The 17,500-nt window shown below is 43.4% G+C and overlaps 1 protein-coding gene across 1 annotated transcript in view; it reads right to left on the bottom strand.

The window, feature by feature from the left end:
- The window catches only part of LOC119574313 (protein MTSS 1-like), a 136,258-nt gene that overhangs the window by 38,439 nt on the left and 80,319 nt on the right, over positions 1-17,500 (bottom strand). The window lies entirely within an intron of this gene.

Genomic DNA, 17,500 nt, shown 5'->3' with positions numbered 1-17,500 from the left:
CCACACACACACACACACACACACACACACACACACACACACACACACACACACACACACACACACACACACACACACACACACATACACACACATACACATACATATACATACATACATACACACACACACACACACACACACACACACACACACACACACACACACACACACACACACACACACACACACACACAATATATATATATATATATATATATATATATATATATATATATATATATATATATATATATATATATATGAAATTACTACGCCGTCACAAGGTGCATGAATGAATGCTAGCAGATGGCGTGAAAGTTCAACTCGGATTCGCGGCCGTTTCCTAAAACAGCAAATCAGTAGTCATTCACTGACCTGCTCTAAAGTGTGTCAGTGTCAACAATCCCCCATCCACCCACTCTCCCACTTGCTTATCTGGCATCACTGCTCAACTAAAATTACCAAAAAGTTCTTTCCGATAGACTAATTCTACTCTAAATAGAACAACACTACAAAAACAAAAATGGACACAAAAGTTCATGCATGCTTTTCTTTTCTGTAACTGCAAGCAGTCAAGCCGTGTCATTACGAGGCTAAACTTGTACACACCTGCACTCACCAATGCCACTTATTTGCAACAAAAATAGATTCTCTTTAATCTTGTGTGAATAATTCTAGATAATCTTAAAGATGTCTGACTATGTTCCAGAAAAATCCCCCTGTAGTAAGATTATTTTTGTTATTCTGTTCGCATAACACAGCCAAGGTAATAAAAAATAATGTATCGATTTAATTTCACCATAAGTAGATTTTAAGTTTTATATCTTATGCATAGCACGTGATTTATTCAAATTCAGCATTCCAACTGTTGTAAATGTATACAGCAGCTACCTGTCAAACACGCGCGTTTGGGTGTGACCTTGGAATTTTGAACACAATGATTTTGGTTAATTATGCAGCTTTTGAACGAGACCTTCTGCGGATTTATGCCTGGATTTATGCGTGACCGCCCTCCAGGTCACCTACTCGCGGTCACGCACAAATGCCAAATCCATTAATATACATTGTGATTAAATGTCCCGTCATAAGCAGCGTTACCTTACCCTACTATATTTAAAAATATAATCACGCCAACAGATCACTGTGCTAAACATACAAGAAGCATTTCCGCAAATACATCATCATTACGCTTGGTCCACTTTTTTACCAGTACGAAGCACGGCCATTGTTGGTGCTGGCCGCAGCCCCGTAAACAGGTTTCCAACGCTTGTGTCGCCGCAAAAGATTCCCCGTGACATTGCTCTGATCAAGGACAGGAGGAAAGGCACCCCCATCGAAGATGCACTGGCTAAACCGTACTTGGCCAAGGATAGTGGCACTTCCAGGCAATGGCACCCCACATAACCACGGACAGGAGAGGGCGGGGGGGAACAGCGATGCTGCATCAGCTTCTCACTAAGGCCAACATGAATTGGTTGACTGGATATTGTAGCAAAGGCCGAAGGTGAAAATGATGAATGGGGATGAAAACAGGAGGAGCGGGAAGGGGGATAGGATGGAGCGGAGATACAAGAACGGGGAGGATCAGAGACAAGTGTTGGGAGGCGAAGACGGTGAGGATGAGGACACTGGTCGAGTGTACACTCACCAAGGGCGTCCCATCCGGCCATGCATTCACGCTTGCCTAACTGGCTTTGTCGGCTAATTTCCTGTTCTATTCATCATAAATTTTGCCCTGACTCTTGACTGCAAACGCATACACTGAATCGACGCTATTCCCCTCGAGCACATCACAGGCGATTAAACAAGAGGCAATACTAACTTATGATCCGATATCTAGAGGCGGCTGAAGGACGTGTCTTTCACCAACATACTGTCTTTCTCACATCCTAAAGGTTCTTGCCGTTCTCGCCAAGAGTAAAGATTCAATAAAAAGGCTTGCTGTTTCCCGGGTGCCGTGTTATGCCGTGCCGTGTTACGCACCTGCATCACATAAATCCTTCGCGCCTCCCATTCCTTTTCATTCCACGGACACTTTCCGCCATAAACAGGAAGGAAACTCTTCGCTTTGCACTTCCTCCCATTTACTTTATATTTGGTAACGGCCTTTTATGAAAAATACTATAAAAAAATCCTATGATAATAAGTGATGTCGTATAGCAATAAAAACAATAACAATGATATCTATAACAACAATAACATACATTATCATTATTACCACTTAATTCAAAATATAAAATTAGATTTACCGTCAAATCTTCTCCACTTATTACTCCATCTGTTCGTATCATCTAACTGCCCAAAGCAATTAAATGAATACTTTCCTGGTAATACCAATCTCACATCCATTATGACCTCTCACGTTAATCTTAAATTCTCCAAAACGCCACTTTTTCCGCTAAATAGTTTCCCGAATCAAAGATATCTGGAAAGTTTACTCATCGGCTATATATACACCCTGCGGCAGTCTAATTTCGTTAATAATCTCCGCTAAGGTTCCACCATTATACACCCAAGTTCGGGCTAACTCTGCTAAATCACCTGGCGAGGATCGCAGACAAGCTGTAAGTGCGAAACTCCTGCTTAAGGTTTAGGCATTACCGTCCTTCTGGCAACATAGGATAGAGCCGTCCGCGCCTCTAAATTCGGTTCATTACCACTGTAAAGTGGCACTTCCACCATCTCTCTCTCTCCTACTTCTTTAATATTGACCTTTTCCTCTTGCACGTGCAAGTCTCTGTGTTTCAGACACTCATTTTCTCTTTCTTTTGACCTGTCCTAAGAACTTTTGTCCTCGTGTTTATCATCCCCATTTCTTCAACTTTTCAATATATTCGCATGCTACAGACAAGCTTTTGTCCTTGTTCATGTTTTCCTGTCTCCATTTATGTGGAAAGAAGATAGGGGGGGGGGGGGCAGAAGACAGTAAGAACGTTAGATGAAGGAGATATACAATCAGGCAAACCTTCCGAAATGAAGGCTGTTAGCGGTAAGGAGGATGGGAAGAAAGGGACAGAGAGTTAGAAAATGGTACAGGATATGAACTATTTCAGAAAAATTACGAACGTTTCCAAGAATAATTAGAAAAAGGGGTAATGCAATAAAAATATATATAAGCAAGATAAGTGCAGTTAATTAAAGTTTAAGTGGGAGAAAAAGGAAGTGAAGGGAAAATGTTCTTAAGAACCATGCATGATAAACACACATTTAGTTCATAAGACTATCTTTCAAACACTTTAAATTTAAATTCAGTACACTGATATAAAATAATAATCATCATGGTTCATATACTTGTTTCAACTTGTGTGTTCACTGTTACTCCCGCTGGAGCGAGAGTTCAATATGTATAATCACGTTGCATTGAAGACAACACAATGCCCTTGTCTGGATCATCGTAATCGTCTACAAAGTTCGACTTGATCTTCATCTCTATCAGCTGTCAGATTCAAGAATTATCAAGTTGACCCTGAGCAAAAACATACTACTAAGATTATAAATGTTAATCTTATGAATCCATAGGTCAACAGAAACATGACCTACCATCTTATGCTGATGAGCGCTAGAGGGAGCTTGACTGTACACAGACCATACGCCCGCAGTGCACTACTCACTTTTTTTTTGTCTCCCTCCGACCTGCCTACTCAGTGCCTGTTAAAATACAAATTCTTTAAGAAACTCTGTATAATCAGTCACATTCTCCCAACGCTTTCTTTCTGGCTAATATACACAACACCAACAGTGTGTATTTACTGAAACCGATGGACCCTCTGAGAAACAAGTTATTCCAATGTTGCATTACACGACACTTTAGTTTCTCAGTTAAAAGGTTATACCGTAGAAGAGCGCCGGGTATAGGATGATATTGAAGGAGAATGTATAGGTCTGCACGCTCAGAGTTCATAATAGTCTGCGCTTCCAAAGAGAAAAGCTGTACTATTCAATCGTGTATGCATCTGAACTAACTTATTAGTGCCTCTCCCAGTGTGGCCTCGGGAAGTATCAGGTCGGGTGAGCGGGCGGAGGGCGAGAGGCCCCGGGGGAAGTAAGGCCTGGCGTGCACTAACTCCCGTGTCAGCATCTGACTCCGCCCCTTCTCTCCTCCCCTCTAATAATCCTGGCTGTGTCATACGCCCTGGGGAAGGGAGGGGCACGGCCATCCTTGCCTCCTGGGGAGATCTGAGTCACAACACCGCCAGCTTAAGTCTTGGCTCACGTTTCATGTCAAGCGGCTATGTACTGGCAACCACATTCATTGACCTGCTCTTCTCTCATCAGAGGCATATCGTGAGGAAGGGAAGGCTGGGGAGATACGGAAAGGGGGAGAGATGAGGGGGGCAGAGAAGGGGATAGGGAAGAAAGGAGGGGTGACAGAAGGAATGTGGAGAGAGGGAAAAAAGGGACGAATGAAGAAAAGAGGAAGTGAGGCGGGGAGGGGAAGGGAAAGAGGCATACAGAGAGAAAAACAAACATGGAAAGATGAAAACAGAGAGAAAAACAAAACGAAAGAGGGAGGTCGGAAGCGATGGAAGGAGAAACATGGAAGAAGACATGGTGGAAAAGACAGGGAAGAGGGAAAAGGAAACAGTAAATAGGGGAAAGCTGGGAAGAGGGAGAGAGAGACAGAGACTCTGCAGAATAGTTTCGGAAAACCCATCACCCCCCTGCAGGCGCCGTCTTTATGCCAGCCTCACCTGAACATCTTCGACCGTAGTCATGGGAAGTGTTTTACATCACACCGCTCTTCGCCTTTCTCCGAATGCTGCACACAGATGTCTGGACCTGACAGCTCCTGCTTTGAAATTCGGTAAATAGGAAGTCGTGATCCGCTCCCATAATTCGTTTCTCGCGAGTACCTCGTCGCCTGTTAATCTTCATTACTGCCATATGTGAATCATGTCATTGTCGCTGCACTGCCATTAATCTTTTATTAAGAAAGAAAATACTTCTCAGGAGGAAAAATAATCGAATGGTCTTTGCCAATGAGCTCGGTTCAGTATTTTTAACAGACAATATTTAAAAAAAAATTACCATAATCATAACCACGCCCCCACAATGCAACGGCTATTTGCATTACTCTAACTCGAACAGCTTATCATATTTATGCGATAACATTTATACCGACGAAGAAAAGGAAAAATGAAACGGGCACCGAATCAGCATGTTCCTTTGGTTTACTACAGGCTATCCATGCTGTCGATAGCGTACCCACGGGACGAGTGTGCTGTCGTGTCCGCAGTATATTTGTGGCCAGGCTACGCTTCCGAAGGCTCACCTTGTCAGACCGCATATGGCAACAGTAAGTCTATCGTGCAAGATGTCACTAGTGTTAATTGAATCTATTTGGGAATATTAAATGCAAATTTGAAGCAAACACCAACAACAACTTCAGTCATTTCCATCTTGCGAGTCTAATATGGCATGACTCGCGGGCCTCCTCTCAAAAGATTGCCCCGACCTTTACAAAGGCCTTCCTCTGGGCCTTTCAGACGCTTCGTAAAAGTGATGAGGAACTCGTGTTTTTATTCGCTGGGGCATTATTAGAGGGTCTTTGATTGGGGATCTATTTTCTCATCTTTCTTGTGTTTACATCCCCCGCACTTTTTTTTATTTACTTGTGATTATGCATCTCATGCACTTAAGAACATCTGCATGTGTGTATATGAGTGCGTGTTTTTCTATGTGCGGTGGCAAGCACATGAGTGCCATGCGGTGTCAGGCATGACCATGACATCGGGCACGCCGCTAACAATGTGCTTATTGGTGACTGGTAGTGCATTACTCAGTGCCAAGGGTCGAGGCCAGCAGCAGTCATTCGCACGACACCGCACTTGAAATGCGCGAAACCGCACAATACGTCGTAAACCTCACAATTCCAAAGCCGAGCGCTCTGTAGGCTGGTTCCTCGGCGGGACCTGCCGCAGGACCGAGAAAAGGACAGATTGGGTGTAGTCGAGACATTACATAAGACCGACATCAAGACCATCTGGTTGGACAGGAAGCGTGTTTGGGGAGGGGGAAGGGGGAGAGGGGGAGGTGGCTGGATTGCGGCTTTTGCTTCGTTCCCACGGTCATTACTGCACCTTGTGTCCCTTGATAAACCCATTGTGAAATGTGAAGGTCATGTGTGGCTATATATTTGGCACCTAGGATACCGTTGAGTGCACGGACACGGATTGGCCTCGTTCGTGCTCAGTGCAAATGCCAAGGGGGCGGAGGCATAAAGAACAGGATAAAAAGATAGAAAGATTTTTTTTAATGTGTCTAAAAACAACACTGTCAAAATAATAAAAAAAGAGAAGCGTCTAAAAACAGAAGAACCTGTCAGACAAAAATACGAATGGCAACGAATGTACAGGAGGGGAATGGGAGGCCCCAAGCTCGCTCGTGTCACCGCCCACTTGGGACCAACTTAGAATAATGTTGGTTAATAATTTCATAAGTCTTGATCCTTCTTGGGCGAGCATCGTGCAGCATTAGAGTGGTCTCCCGGGGCGCCTAAATGTTGTACTGGGCGAGGGTGGTGAACATGGCCTACCATCCTGAATAACAACTCGCATTAACCCTCATTAACGAAACATATGGCGACGCCATCAGGACACAGGACGCAAGATTTGGACTCACTATCTGATCGCGAAATGAGCAATTATCGTAAATCAGTCCGTACAAAGTCAAACTTATATTTGGCGTTTCAAAAGTAGTAGAATACTGCGTCACATTATCTGGCTTGAGATTTGCGAAGTTCTGGCTTCGCCCGGGCCTATATTCTGGAAGCATATATACCCAGACACTCTACTCGAGACCGTCACTAGTGACCATTATGGCACTATAACAACCCTCATGGATAGTGGCCCTGCCGAAATACCACGACCGAATCCAAGATGGAAAACAGACAAGGCCAACTGGCAGGCGTTCCAGAGCGCCTTAGCCCGCTGTCTGAGAAGCAATGAACCCACACAGAGCGAAAATGTGGAAGTGCTACAAGCCAGAGCGAAAATGTGGAAGTGCTACAAGCCAGACTTGTAAATGCCATTGATGAGGCAGCCTCACTGACTCGACAGTACGTGCCAAAACAAGTGCGTGGGTTCGCGAGACGCAGCCCGCCATAAGAGAACGATTCTGATCAATGTCTGCGAGTGACGAATGTGTGCGACGGCGGCCAGCGGCAGAACCTCCTCCGATGGCGTGTGTCTATCCCACCGGTCACGTGCGTGCGTGATCGGGTCTTCGGGCTCTGTGCCCGCAGGTGCTACGGTTACGGAATTATACATGCGCTGCTAAATATGAGTAGGAATAATTGTCATTGTTCGCAGGTTTTCTGTGATACATGTGAGATATATCGATATCGTGCGTGTATGTAGATGTTCATTTAATCAGAGTTTTGTGTTAGACCCTACGCATCCAAACGCGGACTTATATATGGTATTTAAAAGCGATCATATATGTTATTACGTATGCTATGCCGAGGCTTCCCTAAGTATAGTGTGTGACTGTACTTACAAGTATCTAGTTTCTAATGCCGGGTGAGTGGCGGCGCACATGACAACAGGAATGCTCCGCCCCGATCATGACAGAAGTACTAAGAAGGTACTGCGATAAAACTGTGAGGCCTAGTCCTACGTTTTTGTCGGCAGAACTCAGCCTCGACAGTATCAAACTAGTCACATTCTGAAATAACAAAACCTTCAGAGTTTCCAGCACACAGTTTACAGTTGCGTTCATTTACCCTTCCTGCAAATCCTCGTTTTATGAAGCTATTTGCGGGAACGTGCTGTGTGCCGGAACGTCTTAGGCTTTCCAGTTCCTTTATTCAGGAGTGGTCGTCACCCTTTCTGGCCCACGGTTGAGGGAACGCTGTTATGCTCTGGCGGCGGGACACACAGTAGCCTCAGACATTCTTTCTTGAGAAGACATTTCCCTGCAACCAGGTATTATACAGACTGCGTAAATTGAAAAGGGGGGAAAAGTAAGGAGAAAAGGTTCCGTTATGTTCTCGTAAAGGTAAGATTGTTGAAGTAGCTGACAACAGCAATGAAATAATACGGATGATGGAAGTTCCTTTCGTGCGCCGCCTGGAAAGTTTGCTATCATCGCTCCGAAAACTGTCTACCGTGCCGCTACCATGGCAATGAGCAACACATTTTCTTAGAATACAAATCGTGTTGACAAAAAGTTCACCGACATAAATCACCATACAGATATCAACAGCTGGGAAACTGATCGACAGGAGAGGGAGCCACTCAAACAAGCCGAGGTTAATTATGTATATGAAACTGACAAACAAAAGGGGACATTCAGACAGCCAGCCGTTAAAGAGAGTGGTTTACCTTTATTATTCAGACACCTCTACATCAAGAATCAAACATATTTCACAATTTTCGTTGCATCCAGAAGATACCATCTCATCGGGACATTTTGTGATGTAATCATTTAAGCGTAACTGCTTACTAAATATTTTGATCCAGTCGAATAAATATTTGAGGTCTACATGTCAATATTTTCTTGCAATGAAAACAAAGTCCAGGGACAAAGGTCACCACGTAAACATCGGTCCTCTGCAACAGTCCCTGCGTGTGTGCCCTTATTGCCCTTCCCCCTCTCGGGTTACACCGTAATGGCTCCCTCATCACTCGGCCTAATTACCTCACGGCTCGTGATTACGATGATATTCCAAAACGCATCTCGTGTTTGTCATAAAATGTCTTTCTCTGCTGTCTGCGGTGTTCCGCAATATTTACAGCTGTTGAAATCTCGAGACGATATTGGGAAAGAATTGGTTGGGTGTAATATATTTGATGCATTACACTGTCACGTGTGATATCTTTGAAGAGCAGCAGAATAAATTTCCTTTAAAAAGAAATTAAAGGACGTGATTTTTACCTTGCAGATTTACAAAAACACATACGGCAATCTCTAAACAACAACGTGTCCCATTTTGAAAAAGGATACCTCTTTGCGGTTTTCGCGGTCTATAAAAACGTAAATATGTCGCGTGCGCGTGCGTTATTTACAGCCAGAAAAACACCAGAATAAAGAATTCAACTCTGCACTCAGATATTCTTGAACGCGAGAATAACATCATGCGACACAGGTCAGATTTAACACTTCTAAATAAATAAAACCGTGTAGGCAAAATCAGCAGGCCTCAGAAGCTAAGATACATAGGCCTAGCTGGGTTATGGCAGAGACCGACCTGCCGTTTCCTTGTTTTATCCCTACAACAAAAATCTATTACCACTAAACACTATCACCCAAGTCCCCATTTATCACGCAAGTATTGTGTCACGTTACTTCCCTTGCCTAATTCCTGTTACCATCCGAAAGAGCCATCTTATTCTACTTTCTCATATCAAATGGGTTGCTCGTTGTAGCAAAACCGCCAATCTTTCCTATTCCATTCGCTAAATATCATAGACTCCCCCTGGAGTCTATGATTTCGAGGCATTTCGTTTCACTTTATCCCTTTATTTCCCACACCGTGCCCATAAGATCCTCCTTCTACTAGTCGACAGTCCATCGATCTTTGCTTTCCAACTCCACAGAATTCCTTACCTACAACATCATCAGCTACAAACGGCTTGAAAGGATGCATACTTTGCAGATTGGGGAATTATGCCTTAACACCATTCTTCTGCAGCTGCTAAAATGCTTGCTCCAATAAACAACTCAGCTTTTCATGTTCGGTGCTTCTGTTAGCAAAAGGAAACACTGCAATTGTTGACAAAATACGCAGAAATGCATAATACGTCGTGAATAATAAAATATCTAATATGACGATGATTCGTTTTTTTATCAAAAGCAAGGGCTTCGAAGTGGATGCCCCGGAAGGATGGGGAGAAGGAAAGCAGAGCGGGTAGGGGAAGAGAGGAGAGGGAGAAGGAAGAGAAGGAGGAGAGGGAAGGGAGGGAGGAGGGAGGAGGGGGAGGGAGGAGGGGGGAAGGAGGAGGAAGGACGAAAGACGGAGACAGAGAGAGATAAATAGAGAGAGAGAGAGAGAAGAGAGAGAGAGAGAGAGAGAGAGAGAGAGAGGAGAGAAAGAGAGAAAGAGAGAGAGAAAATGAGAGTGAGAATAAGAAGGAAAGAGAGAGAGAGAGAGAGAGAGAGGAGAGAGAGAGGAGAGAAAGAGAGAGAGAGAGGAGAAAAGAGAGAGAGAGAGAGAGGAAAAGAGAGAGGAGAAGAGAGAAGAGAAGGAGAAGAGACAGAGAGAGACAGAGAGAGAGAGAGAGAGAGAGAGAGAGAGAGAGAGAGAGAGAGAGAGAGAGAGAGAGAGAGAGAGAGAGAGAGAGAGGAGAGAGAGAGAGAGAGAGAGAGAGAGAGAGAGGAGAGAGAGAGAGAAGAGAGAGAGAGAGGAGAGAGAGGAGAGGGGAGAGAGAGCGAGAGAGAGAGAGCGAGAGAGAGAGAGCGAGAGAGAGAGAGCGAGAGAGAGAGAGCGAGAGAGAGAGAGAGAGAGCGAGCGCCGTTCCGTGCGCCTCCCTGCTTGCCGTGCCGCCGGGCGCCGCGGTCGTCGCGTTCCCCATACTACCCCTTCTTCCCGCCAGGCCAACCCCTAGACAGCGACACTCCCATTCTGTGAATTCATTGATCTGCAAAACGTCTGTCTGGTTCATTCACCCCCACTATCGCAGGTACTTACTAGAATTCTCCGGCAAAATGTCTGAGTAGCAACACGCCACGCTCTGCCCCTAATGAAAAAAACACTTCCTTGCGTGGAGTCCCTGCCTGGAGCTGACGATAACAGCAAAAGCATATATGCATGAGCACACAGTTACCTCTTGTTCCTGCTCGGACCGGTAGCAAGCACCTCCTATTAAATGTACATCCATCAAATACTAATCTCTCAGACTTTTAAGGGAAAAAAACGAATACACTAAAGTTTTAAGAATATCAGCAGGGACTGCGGGTGGACACAGACCACAGAGGATATGCGCCAGTGAACACTTTCAATTGTGTTTTCTGGGCAAAGACAGGAGCACGGGCACCATATTCTACCACGCCAACAGCACATACAACACTACAGCTTGTACATCAATATCTTAAATACATCACCGAGCTTTTATAAGATTATCTATATTAGAAATTAAAAAAGACCCCATTGCAGTTAAATCGCTGTGTTCATCCAATCCTTACCATTCTACCAAACACTATCGTGCAACATCCGGTGCCACAATATGGAGCCATGTCTGGCCCAAAACACTGAAATCGGTGCACACATACCCGAACGCCACCCGCTCAGCTAACCAGTTTGAGACACGGTTTTGAAGTTGCTCTGCAACAAAATCTTTTTGAATAGATACTGACTAGTTCCTAACAATCACGCGGATATATTGGATCCCGTAAAAAGAGCTTCGGAAGCCATACATGCAGTATGTAGCAACAAATAACAATCCCCTGCCAGGTGGCACGACCCCGAAGCCATACACTCCTAAGCTAACTTCGGGTATGAACTCAGAGCAATATGCGATTGTGGTGCTCTGATCTGCCTTTGCAAGCAGTCCATCATGAAAGGTTTATATTGTTTATCAACTGGATCCCTTACCTTTTGTCTGATCATAATCGAGGGCAGAAACAACGGAAACACTACTAGATTAAGCGCCACTGCTTTCACGTACCTGCAAAGGAAAAAAATCATTTACATTGGGCCGTGAACACCATAAAGTCAAATAAATTAAATTCTAGAGATGATGTGCCACACAAACTGTGCATCAGAGCTAAGCAAAATTTAATTAAGGAATTCCTACAGTTTCCCGCACTTTAAGCACATCAAAAGCCAGCCATTTCGGCCTGCCACTTATCAAAATTAAAGCGACTCTTTGAATACAAAAAATTATAAAAGCCTTGATATGCTATTTTAAATGCTGCAGAAAAAGGAGTCATGCTGTTTTTTTATCATAATATACAATGCAGAAATTTTGATATCTATTTCAAAAAAAGAAAAAAATGAAAACTATGCATACTGAATTTCAATATAAATGAACAAATGATACCCTGTGCGTACATTTCCATCACCACCAACAACCGCATATTATCATCATTATCTTTCATCTAATCTTCTCTTTCCCCTTTTACTCAGAATAACAACATGGATGCAAATGCCCCCAGTATAACACATGGCAGAATCTCACCCGTCCCACCACCTGCCTGGCAGCGCTCGACCCACTCGTCCCAGCCACACCTGCCTCTCGAGTATTATCACCTACTCATTGGACAGCACCTCATTTGCATATTTATTCGTTTACAAATGCATTTTTCTGATACAAAACGTTATCATTACAAAGTGAATTTGTTGATAATACGAAGCCGAATCGAAAGGAAGTAATGCCATCAAAGTACGCATAAAATCACTCACACTCAAAAAATATTCGTCAAATGGGGGAAAAGTCGAAATTGCATTTCCATCACGGGCAGAATCAATATCACAATCACCGCAAGAACACCACTGCTTTATAAGCGCAACTTCAACACCGGCAAACAACCGTCGATTTCAAACATCCACCTTAGATTTACATACAGCGTTCAGACATCTGTAAACAAAACCACCTTGACATCTTGGCACAGCGCACGGCAACAATGCAATGCCAATTATAGACAAATATTCCCGTGTCCCGCAAATACGCGAAACTAGACTATCTTGACTATCAACAAGACAAACAGGACTAATGTTCGCATCTTTTTACAAGTTACGACACGGTGTATAAGCCGCAGCGACTAACAATAGAAATGAACGTCATAAATTCCCTTGAACTGCCACTTCCGAGGAGTTGTGAGAAGCTTTGTTTTCTCTGTCCTATAAAACGCGCGTGTATTTTTACTAGATATTTCCTTCTGTCCTATTCTGGTCACTTCCCCCAAGGTTACGATCCACCTCATGCCTCCTCTGATCAGCATTCACTCTGCATCAAAACGCCAAAAGGAGATTTATCTAACCTGTTACTGTGTCCTCCCTGTACAAAACATCGAGCGAGGGTTGAATCTTCCCGTAACGGCTTGCATTTTTGGGCCTTGGCGCTAAGCTGGGCGGCGAGGAAGGCCACATTGCACACGGTAACTTCGCCAAGCATGCAAAAGCTGAGTGGAAGTTAGCCAACAACAGTAAATGAGATACCTGAATCTTCCCAAATAATATATAAACCGGACCAGAGGAAGAACGATATTTTCACCTCTCGACATTTTCACCTCTCGTCTATTCTATTCATGACTACGCACCTCGCATGTTTTGCAGTTTAATCATTAATGTGACCCCTTATATGAAAGGTAAAAATAAAAAAGATCAGAAGATAGAACTTAGTTCTGTTTGAATGCACTTTTCATCATCTATTACGCTTGCTATTCGATGCTGTTTATCAAAAAATATAAAAACAAACGCACTTCACATAACACACGATAAGGGCCTAAGTTATAAACCCACCCCCTATATTCCATACTTATAAATATGCAACAAGAGTTACATAACATGGCGGATCTGTACTGCGCCAATCCCCCTCCTACCCCCACCTAACAACCATCTCCCTCTCCCTGCCCCTTATAAGTTGGACTTGGCACGAGAACCCCAAGTCACCTGATCATACACCATGGACAATTTTTCTCCCACGAGCACGAGGACGCTGCCGCTGGGAAATCGTCGACCCACAATATATTAGAAAACCTAAACATTATCAAACTATAATTTCTGAACTCTGTGAATCATGCGACGACCACTTTCCGGCACTCCTTGAGCATCCAATTCCAATTATATCAAGTGTCCTCAAATCACAGACATTCATTTGAAATTGCTATGATTTTTATTCTTACCAAGCATTGCATTGCATTGCAAACTTTCCCGGCCACGACCATTCGCACACCTGGTACGAGGTGCGCGCGAGGTTCCTGCGAGGCCAGATGAGACAGTGGCCCCAAGATATCAGTCAACACTCACGGTCGCCCTTCGCGCGGCAAAGTGTTCTCACCTAATTCAAGTTATGTTTCTGTGGACGGATACACGTATTATGAACGTCCCCATTGCTGAATGTCTGAATCTCTTTCTCTTTCTCTCTCTCTCTCTCTCTCTCTCTCTCTCTCTCTCTCTCTCTCTCTCTCTCTCTTTTTTTTTTTTGTGTGTTGTTGTGTGTGTGTGTGTGTGTGTGTGTGTGTGTGTGTGTGTGTGTGTGTGTGTGTGTGTGTGTGTGTGTGTGTGTGTGTGTGAGAGAGAGAGAGAGAGAGAGAGAGAGAGAGAGAGAGAGAGAGAGAGAGAGAGAGAGAGAGAGAGAGAGAGAGAGAGAGAGACAGAGAGAGAGAGAGAAAGAGAGAGGGAGGGAGGGAGAGAGAGTGGGGGGGAGGGAGATTTGATGTGATAACACTTATTTACAGAACAGTGTACATGCCCTGCAAAAAGCCAAGGTAAGATACCAAAGCATCTATCCAAACTGGCTGCGCTTCTATTTGTGCAGAGGGCTATCAGTCAAACATTAGTGTTATATATATGCCTGACGGGCTGTGTTTTAAAATATCATCTGGCTGGTAAAAAAACTTTTATATCACTAATCATGTCAAAGACAAGACAAGTGTCTATAATATAGTTAATATAATCAACAAGTGCTAATCTGTGAACAGTACTATTTGATCGATAGGATGCCGTTTTTATGCAACAGAGTAAATAGTGGGTAAGGTTATGCGACATGGGCGCCTTGCACAGTTTTCAATGGTGATAGGAAACTGGTTTTGCCTCCAAAACTGCATCCTATACGTAGCCTAGTCAATGTAACCTGCTGTCTCCGAGATAGTCCATGATAGTCTTTATAGGGCTTGTCTTGTTTTTTTTCATTTGATTGAAAGATAACGGTACTAAACAATATGGATCTTCATAGGGAAGTGCTAATCTGGCTAATTGATCGACCCTGTCACATAATGATATTCCTATATGAGAGGGAATAGTGAAGTGAAGGATATTTCTAGTTACCATGTTTTCTGGATGAAGTGCACTGAGCCTATGGAGAGCACTACCTTTCTTAATGGCATGATATATGGCTACTGACTCGGTATCAGTTGTGCTTGTCCAGTTGGAAATGCACACTTTCTTCAAGATCTATATCAGGAATTAGCACACTAATCCCTGCTGCTCCATGAGGATCAATGGAAACATCACGGTAGATTGCAAGGGGGCGTACAATACGGGAGATGTAGAATGCCATCTATGTATTTCAAGTAATGAGCTTGTAGTTCAGTTTTGAAGCCATGGATTTAGATTTAGCCCTATTAGTCTATCCATATGAGCATGTACATAAGTTCCGTGCCAAGGAGTAGTAAGTACTATTTCTGGAATGTTAATAGCTTCGTTGTTCCATACAGTGACGAACATAATAGTATGAGCAATTTTAGTTTTCCATTCTAAGTTGGACTGTATGAGATTGGAGTATCGAGGCCGGGCATACCTAACTCTATAGTTTCTCATTTGATAGAATAATGGACATTCGTGGTCTGGCTAGAAGCTGCAAGAGTCTGATGCCAACTTGGGTGACACGACTGTGAATAGAGGGGAGGTCTAGCTCTTTCCTCATGACGAAAACTTTGGCAGTAATTGGGCATCCAAGTATAATTCTCATGGCCTTGTTCTGTAAAACTTCAAGGGGTTTGAGGGCACTTGATAGAAACATACTAAGAACTGGGCTTGCATAGTCTATCATGGACCTAAAAAGGGAGATATACATCAACCTTAGGACTCTCAGGGAGGCATTTACATAGTTGTTACTTATATATTGCAATGGTCTTAAATGCTCAGGGCAATGTTCCTTGATATTTGAACAATAGCCTTGGTAGAGCGAGAGTTGTGGGGCATGAGCTGGGGAGAAGTCACCATAACACCAGACAATTATAGGTGTCAGTTCTTGCAATAGTTTGTCCACCTGACCTTGGAATGTAAGATAGTTTACGCGATCTGGAAAAAAGCTTAGTTTTGATTGGATTGATTATGAGACCAAGGGAAGCACATTTTTCGCTGAACCTCTGTAGAACATAAGAATGTCATCAGCATAGGATATGATGTTGCATAAGTTTCCTAACTCAGTGTTGAACTTGCAAAGAGAGTGAATAAGTATATGAAACAGTGTAGGGGACAATACTTCCCCTTGTGAAGTGCCTAATTCTAATTCGCCGTAAGCACTATAGGCGCCTTGGTACCACACTTTTGCTCTTCTCAAAGATAGACAATCCTTTATCATTAGCAGACGCTTGCCCTTAACTCCTAAAAGGTTAGTTCATGGAGGATTGCAGTAGGTAAGGCTCTGTCAAATGCTCCCTTAAAATCTATGAAGCAGATTAGGTACTGTGCTAGACACGTTTGTGTCCCTCTCCCTTTTTGAAAACCAAAGACAGATGGATGGATCAGATCTTTGATCTGGTAGAGTAAACGAGTAAGGAGGATTCTTTCACAGGTTTTAGACAGGCTGGACGTCAGAGAAATTGGTCTATATTCATCACACCGTCCTGGTTTTGGGATGGGAATGATGGTTGCTTGTTTCCAAGTGGTAGGCAAGATGCCTGCCGTGTAGGTTAAATTTACGAGATCAACAAGAGGATTTTTTCCATTGTCCTGTACCTTTGCATGAAGTCGGGTGATATAAGTGATTCTATCATCCCTAGGTACAGTAGATTTGCTAGTCTTAATGGCTGCAAGGATTTCTTCCCTTGTAAATGGTGCATCGGTCTCATCTAAGGGGTGGCACTAATAGTCATTTTCGTTTTTATGGCTTAATTTAAGGGAGCACCTGGATAATGGGAGACTATCAAGAGAAGAGTCTTCGCACCATTTACTGAGGAGAGATGAAGCTACCCTTTCTGGATGTGGGTTTGGTGTTATACTGCATGAATTGCCTTTGATCTTGCTGATTTCCTTCCATACATTACTTATGGGTGTCATGGAGTCAATTGATTCTGAAAAGGAATAAAATCTTTCCTCCCGTTTTGGGGTTATTATCTCATTGATCTTTTTACTAAAAGACACAAGATCCCTAGCCAAGTACGGGTTTTTCCCCAAGTTTCGTAGCTGACTTACTGTAAATCGTATGAGCCTTCTAAGAAGTTTTATCTCAAGGCGTTTGTTCAATTGTTGTGCACGTCTACCTCTGGAGGATAAATATCCGTGCTTGGCTGGGCTTTTAGGTTGTAGTCGAGTAATGATATTGCCTACTTGATGACAGAGAATTTCATTAAAGGGATCAAGGCTGGTAGGAGTAAAGTCTTCATACCAGCATGCAATTCTTTCAATGCATTCATCATGATATTTTGTAGCAAGCGTGGCTGGGTTATACTTAATGCCCAGTGATCACTAACTAAGAATGGGATGACTTTCGTAGTGCTTCCTAGTGTGTACTGATTGTATAGAGCTAGATGGTCAAATTTTCCGCCCAGATAATGAGTTTTTTCAAAGGGGCATAATAGGCGCATGGAGTCCTAGTATTTTAGAGATAGTCATAATAAACCTTACCGTTTTTGCCAACGGTACTTCCCTCAGAGCCTAGGAGAGGATGCC

The sequence above is a fragment of the Penaeus monodon genome, chromosome 6, assembly GCF_015228065.2.
Source record: "Penaeus monodon isolate SGIC_2016 chromosome 6, NSTDA_Pmon_1, whole genome shotgun sequence".
NCBI classification, from domain to species: domain Eukaryota; kingdom Metazoa; phylum Arthropoda; class Malacostraca; order Decapoda; family Penaeidae; genus Penaeus; species Penaeus monodon.
This window is presented reverse-complemented; position numbering and strand designations above follow the sequence as displayed.